Genomic DNA, 11,424 nt, shown 5'->3' with positions numbered 1-11,424 from the left:
GTAGGGCAACTGCCACAAAAAAAAGGTATATCAATAAGTCAGTCTCATTGATAAAATAGAATACTAATTTTTTTTTTAACTTTAAAAAGTAGGAAACGGAGAAAAAAGAAGCAAAGGATAGATGGGACAGATAGAAAACAAATAGCAAAAGGATATATTTAAACCCAGCCATGTTACTAATTGCAGTCTATGTAAAGGACATAGAGATTTCTATAAGAAGTCCACATTATATATAGTTAGAAATAGGATAAAAATAGGAAAGCTAAAAATACTGATTTGAAGAATGCTAGAGTAAGAGTTCGGAGAAGGCAATGGCACCCCACTCCAGTAGTCTTGCCTGGAAAATCCCATGGATGGAGGGGCCTGGTAGGCTGCAGTCCATGGGGTCGCTAGGAGTTGGATACTACTGAGCGACTTCACTTTCACTTTTCACTTTCATGCATTGGAGAAGGCAATGGCAACCCACTCCAGTGTTCTTGCCTGGAGAATCCCAGGGACAGGGGAGCCTGGTGGGCTGCCATCTATGGGGTCGCACAGAGTCGGATACGACTGAAGCGACTTAGCAGCAGCAGCAGCAGCAGAGTAAGGGTTGGACACTACTGAGTGACTTCACTTTCACTTTTCACTTTCATGCATTGGAGAAGGAAATGGCAACCCACGCCAGTGTTCTTGCCTGGAGAATCCCAGGGACGGGGGAGCCTGGCGGGCTGCGGTCTACGGGGTCGCACAGAGTCGGACACGACTGAAGCGACTTGGCGGCGGCAGCAGCAGCAGAGTGATTATATTAACATAAGACAAGAGAGATTTCACAAGGGATGTAACTAGCAGTTAATCTTAGTTTTAAACGTGTTTTGTGCTTTGGTTAATTCTCGAGTTTCAAATGACTGTTCTTGACAACTTTAAGTTTTATCATTGCTTCAGAGGGCATGTCTTCTGAGCTCCTCATTCAGGCCTTCTGAAAATTCCACACCTCCCTCCCCCCACCCCTGGAGTGCTATAGGAATGATTATTGAATTTATTAAATGCCTTTTTAGCATCTTTGATATGATCAAAATTTTCCCTTTTTGCTCCAACAAATTATTCTGATAGACTTCCTATGTACATTCTTTGAATAAATCCTATTCATGTTGGTTTATCTTTAGTTATCCAGCTAGATTCTATTTGCTTTTTAAAAAGATTTTTTTTTTTTTTTTGCAATTGTACACATAAGTGAGATTACAGTCATTTATTTCTTATTCACAGAGTTTTGGTATAAAAGTTGTTCAAGCTTTGTAAAATGAATCAGGAACTTCTGTATCTTTTTCTATGGCTTAGAATCATTTAAATTTCGTAGGAACCAGCTGTTCTTTAAAGGTTAGATAGATTTCAGCTATAAAACCAGTAGGTAACATTTTCAGCGGAAAATCTTTTTGACCTTTCCATTGTCTTCTCTGGTAATTGGTCTATCCAAAAATTTTCATGTCTTCTTCTTGAGTTAATTTTGGCCATTTATATTTATCTGAGAAATTATCCATGTCCTCTAGATTTGCAAATTTGTTGCCATTGAGTTTCATGTAATTGTCTTATACATTTTAAAACACTCTTTTACATTGTAATTTATGTCTTTTCATCCCCAGTTTTTTATATTTTTGCTTTCTCTTATTTTCTTAATCAAGTTTGTAGTAGGTTATGTATTTTATTGGTTCTTTTGAAATACCAGCAGTTGGATTCATTAAGCATTCTACTAACTTTTCTCATTTTGTTAGATTCAGTTTTTATCTCTATAAATTCTCTTTTCTTAAATTGCAAAAAAAAAAGTTTCCTAATATTTTAAAATTTCCTATACAGGCATAGGCAACAAATTTCTTCTTTTTTATCTTTCTTAATTAAAATAATAAAGGCATTATGACCATGTTTTATTATTTTTTAACTCCAAGGACATCTTTGTGTACTGTAAGTTTATGTATGAAGTGTTTTCCTTTTCCATTGCTTTTTATAGAGTTTATCATGTTAGTTTTGAGATCTCCTTGATCTAATGGCTATTTAGAAGTATGTATTTTTACTTTCCAAGTAGTTAATATTTTCTACTTTGGGTCAACATTTTATTATTTATTCTTACTTTTATTAGGTTATTAATAATCTTTATTTGTACTGTTTTCTTTTTGGACATGTATATTAATGGTTTCTATAAATATCTGATGGTATGTGAAGACTGCATATTTTCCACTAGAGGTTTCCAAAACTATTCTAAAGATTTATTAAATTGAATTTGTTGATATACTACTCAATCTCTCCTTTTCTTTATGTTTAAGTGTCAGATTCTCCGATTCTGAAGTGACCTGACTTCTCCCTCTCTGATTGCGTTTTAAGTACATTCTAGGAGGTTTGCTCTGTGTATTAAGCTCTTATTTTATTAGGTGAAGAAAGCATGTAGCGATTATAACTTCATAAATACTGTGCTTTTTAATAATCACATTATGTTCATCTGTACCTGTATCATTGTGTTAGATTTATCAGTACTTTTAACCTTACTTTCCTCTTTGCCTAATTTTAATATTACCACTCCTTTTGTTTGTTTGCATGTATTAGTTTTGTAACCATCAATGTCTTTATTTTTTTAGGGGGGAGCAAATAGTTTATTTAGCAAAACAGAAATACAATTAGATTTCACCAAGTTTACAGTTATTCAGCCTTCTTTGTTGAGCTCTCCAAGTGGGTAGCCATTCCCTTCTCCAGGGCATCTTCCCAACCCAGGGATGGAACCCAGGTCTCCTGCATTGCGGATGGATTCTTTACCAACTCAGCCACTAGGGAACCTCCTTGAAAGACCTAAGATTCATTCTAATAACACATTTTAAATTTGCCCTAAAAGGCTCAATAAATAGAGATTAAAACTACTTGTTTTCTGTGAAATCTCTAGAAAAATGGTACATCTATTTGCAGGTCAAGAATAAAAATGCAGATGTGGAAAATCGACCCAAGGACCCTGGTGGGGAAGAGAGAAAGGTGGGAGTAATCGGGAGATAGGATTGACATAACGCATACTATCATGCATAACATGGCTAGTGGGAACCTGCTGTGTAGCACAGGGAGCCCAGCCTGGTGCCCTGGGATGACCTGTGTGCTCAGTTGCGTCCAGCTCTTTGTAGCCCTATGGACTGTAGCTCGTCAGGCTCCTCTGTCCATATGATTTTCCAGGCAAGGTTACTGGAGTGGTTTGCCATTTCCTCCTCCAGGGGATCTTCCTGACCCAGGGATTGAACCTGCCCCTCCTGCATCTCCTGCATTGCAGGTGAATTCTTTACCTCTGAGCCACCTAGGAAGCCCCTGTGATGACCAAACGGGTGGAAAGGATTAGGGGTAGGAAGGATTAGAGGGAGGAGACAATGCATATATATAGCTGGCTCACCCTGCTGTACAGCAGAGACTAACACAACATTGCAATTACACTCCGATAAATAGAGTACTTTAAAATATACCATTTTCTTAAAAAGCAAAGACAAGAACTTTCTATTTTTCCATTAACTAATTTCTTATCTAATTATTCAGTTAAGGGTGGTTAATTAAAAATAAAAGTTAGCTTAATTATAAAACTTTTGCTTTCTTCTAGATAAAGTTATGTTTAGGGTTGACCACCATGACAAATTTTTTACTTATATACTCACATTAAATTCTAGCAAGCACTCTTTTTATGGAGTGTAATTTTAAGTATGTTACACACATAGAAAAGTGCATAAATCATAACTGCATATAGTTCACAGAATTTTTACCAAGTGAACACGTCTGTGACTACTACCCAGATCAAGATACAGAACAATATCAGCCCCTCAGAACCCTCCCAGAAGCTGCTCCCAGTCCCTGACCCCCCAAACTTAACCACTGTTATGACCCCCATGAACATAATTTAGTTTTGCCTATTTTGAATTTTATATAAAAGATGTTATACAGTGTGTGCGTGTGTGCTAAGTTGCTTCAGTCACATCTGATTCTTTGCGACCCCTCGGACTGTAGCCCTCCAGGCTCCTTTGTCCATGGGATTCCCCAGGCAAGAATTACCTGAAGTGGGTTGCCATTCCCTTTTCCAAGGAATCCTCCCGACCCAGGGATTGAACCTGTGTCTCTTATGTCTCCTGCACTGGCAGGTGGGTTCTTTACCACCAGCGCCACCCGAGAAGCCCAATGTCATACGGTATACCCCCACTTGGTGTGTCATTTCTTTTGCCAAAGTTATGTTTGTGCATTTTGTCCATGTTCTTGTGTGTGGTAGTAGATTATATTTTTATTGCTGCATAGTATTCCATGCTATAAACATACCAATGTTTCTTTATCTAGCTTATCACTGATGAACATTTAAGTTATTTTCACTTTTGGGAATTACAAATTATATTACTATAACATTTTTTGTACATATATTTTTGTGTACTTTTGTTTGATCCATAATTTTTGTTCCTAGATATATACTTCACAAAGATTCATAGAGCTATACACATCTATGAGTTCTAATTCTTTGTATGTATGTTACACTTTAGTAACATATTTGCTTAATAAAAGATAAAAGAGAATACAAATAAGAATCAAAATTAAAAAGAAATAAGGTCAGTCTCAAGAAAGATTTTAAAAAATAATAAAAGAATATTATAGCATTTGAAAATCTATAGATAACAAAGAAACACCAATAAATTATAAGATGTCAAAACTGACACAAAGCAATATAGATAGCTTAGATACATCAGTTAAATACCAAGAGTACTTAAATATCTGTTATTGCTAGCTGAAAGGGTGTCTAAAATGCAAATCATCCCCTCAGATCTCAAGTACAGATGGTTTTTTACATTGGTGTTACTAACATTTCAAGGAAGGATCAATTTCTGTTTTATAAAAGTACTTATAGAACATAGAAAATGAGTTGCCCAGGTTATTCTGTGAGGCCAGTGTAATGTCTTCAGAAGGAGATAGGAATAACACAAAAAAATGCACAATAGAAAATGATAAGTCTATTTCACTTATGATCATAAACACCAAACTATGTAAAAATTAATTATCCCTTTTAACCCTGGAATGAAGGGATGATTTAACAGGAGAAAAGTTTATCAACATAATTCACCAATGAGTAGACTAACATAAAACATTTATATTTATTAAAATATTATTAATCTCAATTGATGTAGAAACATTATTTGATAAAACATAAATAAGTCAATATCTATTTATAAGTCTATCAGGAAACAAGGAACTGCAGGGACTCACTTTAACTGAAAACTCACAACAGAAACTATACTTATGGAAAAACTGAAGATGCAGTTCCTTTCTAATTGGGAACAAGAAAAAAATACTATCATTTCTACTATGTAACATAAATTGGAAGTCTTTTTCAAGCAATAAGAGATGGGGAAAAAGAGCTGTACGTATAGGAAGGAAAAAACAAAAAGTCCTATTACCTGCCCATTGGTAGTGATAAATGACTTCCTAAAAAAAAATCAGAAGCATAAATCATAGAGAAAAAAAACTGAATTCAATTTTGTCAAGGTAAAAATTGCTGTTCAACAAGCTACAACATTGATAAAGTTAACAGACAGATGATAATTTGGGAGAAAATATTTTCATTGTCTAACATGAGTCAAGCAACTATATCGAGTACTAGAAGGGAGCTTTTGCAAAAATCAGCAAGTGGAATAATCATCGTGGAAAAAATAGGCAAATGCTATGAACAGGTAATTTCCAGAAGGGGAGACCTTAAGTGCTCCGACAAATAAAAGATGCTCAAAGTCATTAGGTATCATTAGCTTTCTATCATTTGAGTGAGGAACTTCAGAAAGCAGGATGTGCCTGTATTAGCAGGGGCGCTGTGACTGGAAAACAGTGAAGGGAAAGACAACAACAGGTGAAGGAGGTTGGCATTGAAGTCCATGTCAGAATTTTTCAGCTGTGGTAAGTAGGAATAAATCAGTTTAGTCGCTCAGTTGAGTCCTACTCTTTGTGACCTCATGGACTGCAGCACGCCAGGCCTCCCTGTTCATCACCAGTTCCCAGAGTTTACTCAAACTCATGTCCATTGAGTCAGTGATGCCATCCAACCATCTCATCCTCTGTCGTTCCCTTATTCTCCTGCCTTCAATCTTTCCCAGCATCAGGGTCTTTTCCAGTGAGTCAGCTCTTTGCATCAGGTGGCCAAAGTACTGGAGTTTCAGCTTTAGCATCAGTCCTTCCAATGAATATTCAGGACTGATTTCCTTTAGGATGGATTGGTTGGATCTCCTTGAAGTCCAAGGGACTCTCAAGCATCTTCTCCAACACCACAGTTCAAAAGCATCAATTCTTTGGTACTCAGCTTTCTTCACAGTCCAACTCTCACATCCATACATGACCACTGGAAAAACCATAGCTTTGACTAGACAGATCTTTGTTGCAAAGTAATGTCTCTGCTTTTTAATGTGTTGTCTAGGTTGGTCATAACTTTTTCTTCCAAAGAGTAAGTGTCTTTTAATTTCATGGCTGCAGTCACCATCTGCAGTAGTTTTGGAGCCCAACAAAATAAAGTCTATCACTGTTTCCCCATCTATTTGCCATGAAGTGATGGGACAAGATGCCTTGATCTTAGTTTTCTGAATGTTGAGTTTTAGGCCAACTTTTTCACTCCCCTCTTTCACTTTCATCAAGAGGCTCTTTAGTTTTTCTTATCTTTCTGCCATAAGGGTCATCTGCATATCTGAGGTTATTGATATTTCTCCCAACAATCTTGATTCCAGCTTGTACTTCATCTAGTCCAACATTTCTCATGATGTACTCTGCATGTAAGTCAAATAAGCAGGGTGACAATATGCAGCCTTGACGTACTCCTTTCCTGATTTGGAACCAGTCTGTTGTTCCATGTCCATTTCTAACTGTTGCTTCTTGACCTGCATACAGATTTCTTCAGTTCAGTTCAGTCACTCAGTCGTGTCCGACTCTTTGTGACCCCATAAATTGTAGCGCTCCAGGCCTCCCTGTCCATCACCAACTCCCGGAGTTCACCCAGACTCACATCCATCAAGTCAGTGATGCCATCCAGCCATCTCATCCTCTGTCGTCCCCTTCTCCTCCTGCCCCCAATCCCTCCCAGCATCAGAGTCTTTTCCAATGAGTCAACTCTTTGCATCAGGTGGCCAAAGTTCTAGAGTTTCAGCTTTAGCATCATTCCTTCCAAAGAAATCCCAGGGCTGATCTCCTTTAGAATGGACTGGTTGGATCTCCTTGCAGTCCAAGGGACTCTCAAGAGTCTTCTCCAACACCACAGTGCAAAAGCATCAATTCTTCGGCGCTCAGCCTTCTTCACAGTCCAACTCTCACATCCATACATGACCACTGGAAAAACCATAGCCTTGACTAGACAGATTTCTTAGGAGGCAGGTAAGGTGGTCTGGCATTCCCGTCTCTTTAAGCATTTCCACAATTTGTTGTGATCCACACAGTCAAAGGCTTTGGTGTAGTCAGTAAAGCAGAAGTAGATGTTTTTCTGGAACTCTCTTGCTTTTTCGATGATCCAACATATGTTGGCAATTTGATCTCTGGTTCCTCTGCCTTTTCTAAATCCAGCTTAAATATGAATAGCTTTCAGTTAAATATGAATATTTATTTCAGGTAAATATGAATAGCTTTCAGTTAGTGGCTCTTAGGGGCTTTTATGCTGGGAGGGATGTGACCTGGCATTACTAATAGTATTGGCAGATCATTTAAGCATTAGCATTCAAGATTGTTTTTTTTCAGACTGTAGATAGAGTCTGAGATGTTGTAAAGATACATACACACACACACAAAACCAAACAAATGTAAAACTTTGATTCTATGAGAATGTGCTCAGAAATTAAAAGAAGTGGAAGCATTTTTAGCTGAATGGCATTAGGATAGTCCTGATGATTCTTGAGTCTGCAATATTGTCAAGGGTTTCTCTGCCAGTCTGGGCATAGTTCTTTTCTGTACATTGACTTATCTTGAGTAGTAAGCTATTTGAGCCTAGGGACAGCTGGCATTTTGTAGTGAAGCCCATAGAGGGATGCCTCAGTGCTTTATATTTATCAGACTACATTAACACAGATGCTGAAGCCACATGTTGCCTAGTATTTCAGAAAATAATCTTCATTCTGTTGTATTCAATGGCATCTCTGTATCTAGTAGATGATGCAGTGTCCCAGAAAAGGCTACCTTTCTTAGAAGAATTATGTAAATATCTAGTTACTGAGCAAAAGTTTGAGGTTGTTTAATTTGGGGGTTTGGAGTTCTATGGATCACCTATTGTTGTTTAATTGCCAAGTTGTATCTGACTACTTATGACCCCAAAGACAGCAGCCCTGCCAGGCTCCTCTGTCCATGGGATTCTCCAAGCAAGAATACTGGAATGGGTTGCCATTTCCTTCTCCAGGGGATCTTCCCAGCTCAGGGATTGAGCCCGTGTCTCCTGAAGCGGTAGGCAGATTCCTTACCACTGTACCACGTGGGAAGCCCATGGATCACCTATACCTCACCGTGAATACAGTGAAGAACCTCCAGCAGCCCAGCTGTGAAAGATGAGGAGGGGATCCTGGTGGTTCTAATTTCACATTTCTCTTTAATTATAAACTTGCTGTAACAAGTGATGATGGGCCTCCATAATTCTTTCAGCCAAATGTTCATTTTAAGCCCCTGAGTGGGACAATTATAGAATCACATCTGGAATCCTGGAGAGAGAAGTTTCCATGAAGCACAGAAAAACCTCTGCAGCAACAGAAATGGGAATAATCCCTTTGATCAGTTTTCCACTTAACTGCTGCACAACAAACTAACCCAAAACTAAGTGTTTAACTTTGAGCTTCTACATTAAATCTCATGATTTTATGAGTCAGGAATGCAGGAAGAGCTCAGCTGGGCAATTCTATTACACCATATGGTATCATGTGGGGTCATTCAATAGTACTCGAGCAGGGGTCATCTGGTCTGGAGGGTCTAAGGCATTTTCACTCTCATCTTGGTGTCTTCTGGAAAATGCCAGGAAGCTGGGCTCTGTTGGATCCTCTTCCCCTCTCTGAAGTGTCAGGACTTCTTCCTGTGGTCTCTCAAGCAGTGTACTTAAGCCTCTTGTAAGGCATCCCAGGACTCCAAGAGACCAATGGAGAAGTTGTCAGCCTCTCAAAAAATATCCCGGAACTGGAGTAATGCCATTTCTGCTTTACTATATTGGTCAAGGTGCTCACAGGCCAGCCCAAAACCACAGGTGGAAGGGGAATTAGACTCCACCTCCTAGCGGGAGGAGTGTCAAGGAATTTTAACCCACACAATAGGGGACAATTATTTGTGCTGTTACAGTACCCAAATAGCACTGATGGGCAGTGCTTTCTATTGGTGAGTGAGAACATAGACTCTACAGTTGAACTGCCTGGGTTCAAATCCAAGCCTTACGATTTCAGCTATGTGACTTTATAAGTTTAAAAAAATCAGATTTATTGAGATATAATTCATATGCAGTGACATGTATTCACTTTAAGTGTGAATTTCTATAAATTTTGTCAAATTTATATACCTGTATAAACTACCAACACTATCAAGATAAAGAGCATTTCCATCACCCTAAAATGCTTCCTTGTACTACTTTTCAGCTAACCTGAAACCTCTAATCCAAGCAATCCCTGACCTACTTTCTATCACTATAGATTAGATTTGTCTCTTCTAGAGATTTATGTAAATGGAATCATATAGTATGTACTCTTGTATCTAACTTCTTTCACTTGGCATGGTTTTGAGAGTCATGCATTTTTTTTTTCACACATTTCGCTATTCCTTTTCATTTTCCAGATGTATTCCTTTATACAGATATATCAGAATTTGTTCATTCATCTATTGATGAACTTATGAGTTATTTCCAATTTAGGCTATTGTGAAAAGAACTGCTAGGAACTTTTGTGTATAAGTATTTGTGTAGACATATGTTTTTACTTCTCTTCAGCAAATTCCTGTGAGTGGGAATGCTGGGTGTCACTAAATATAGGCTTACCTTAAATTGTGAAGATGTTTTCATAGTGATTTTTATCACACTGCACCCCATACCAATATGAGAGTAGCAGTTGCTCAATAACCTTATCAACACTTAATATTGTCTTTAACCATCCAAATGCATACGTATGTGTGTACCACATTATTATTTTAATGTGCATTTCCCTATAAGCAGTGATGCTGAGGAGCTTTTTATATGCCACTAACACTTTAATCTTTTGTAAAGAGTCTATTCAAGTTTTGGGGACATGTTTTTTAATTCTTTACATGCTTCAGCCTGCTCATCAGAAAAATAATTGAAAAAAAAGAAAATGGGATAATTATACATACCACATGGCATCTTTATGAGGATTAAATAAACTAATATATGTAAAAGCAGCTAAACAAATCCTGGAATGTAGTATATTAATTTATTACTGTAACTATAACAAATTACCAGAAACTTAAACATATAAACCATAAAATTTATTATCTTACAGTTCTGTAGGACAAATATTTGACACAGGTCTCACTGGGTTAAAACTAAATTGCTGTTGAGGCTGTGTTCTTTTCTGGAGACTCTGGGTAGAGGGTATTTTTCTAGCTTTTAAAGGACATTCACATTTCCTGGCTTGTGGGCCCTCTTCTGTCTTCAAAGCCAAAACAATGATCTCTCTGTGACTTTCTTTTGCTGTCAGGTCTCTCTTTGACACTCTCCTCTTTTGTATCCTCCTCTTCCACTTTTAAGGAATCCTGTGATTACATTGGGCCCACCCAAATAACCGGAAATAATCTTCCTAGATGATTATATGATTATCAAACTTAATTCCATCTGCAATCTTAATTCTTCTCCATGTATCATAACATATTCACACCTTCCAGGGATTAGGACATGAGCATCTTTGAAGGCTGTTAGTCTGCCTACCACACATAGAAAATTAGCCTTTCTTTGTATTATTATTACTAAGACTTGAGTTAAAGAGTTAAAGACTTGCAGAGTTAAAAGGCTTGCGTTCAAATCCTGGTTCGTCACAGCCATGTGGTATTGGGCAAGTTAATTTCCTTTTTGAATTTCCATTTGCTTAGCTACAGAATTACTGACAATCCCATGACCCACCTTTACAGAATTTTTGTGAGGAATGCATAAGACAGGTAAGTAAAAGAGCTATATATCCCACCTGAAGAAACACACCTGATTTCCAGCTAAAATGGTGAATTAAATGTATAAAGTTATCTTACCTCGCTAGAGAAACTCCACTAAAGTAAAAGAATAAAAATGTGAGCAAAAAAAAAAAAAAGCCAGCAAATTGCTGGTAGTAGAGGATAAAAGAAACAGTGAAGTGATGACTAAGTTCTAGCAGAGGGAATGTCACTGAGAAATACACTCCGTTGCCTGGCAGACCTCCAGGAAGGGAAGGCTGAGAGGCACCAGGGGCTGGGGAAGGTGGGGACAGAGCCCTAGGCTGG

Source organism: Bos taurus, chromosome 16, assembly GCF_002263795.3.
Source record: "Bos taurus isolate L1 Dominette 01449 registration number 42190680 breed Hereford chromosome 16, ARS-UCD2.0, whole genome shotgun sequence".
NCBI lineage: Eukaryota > Metazoa > Chordata > Mammalia > Artiodactyla > Bovidae > Bos > Bos taurus.
This window is presented reverse-complemented; position numbering follows the sequence as displayed.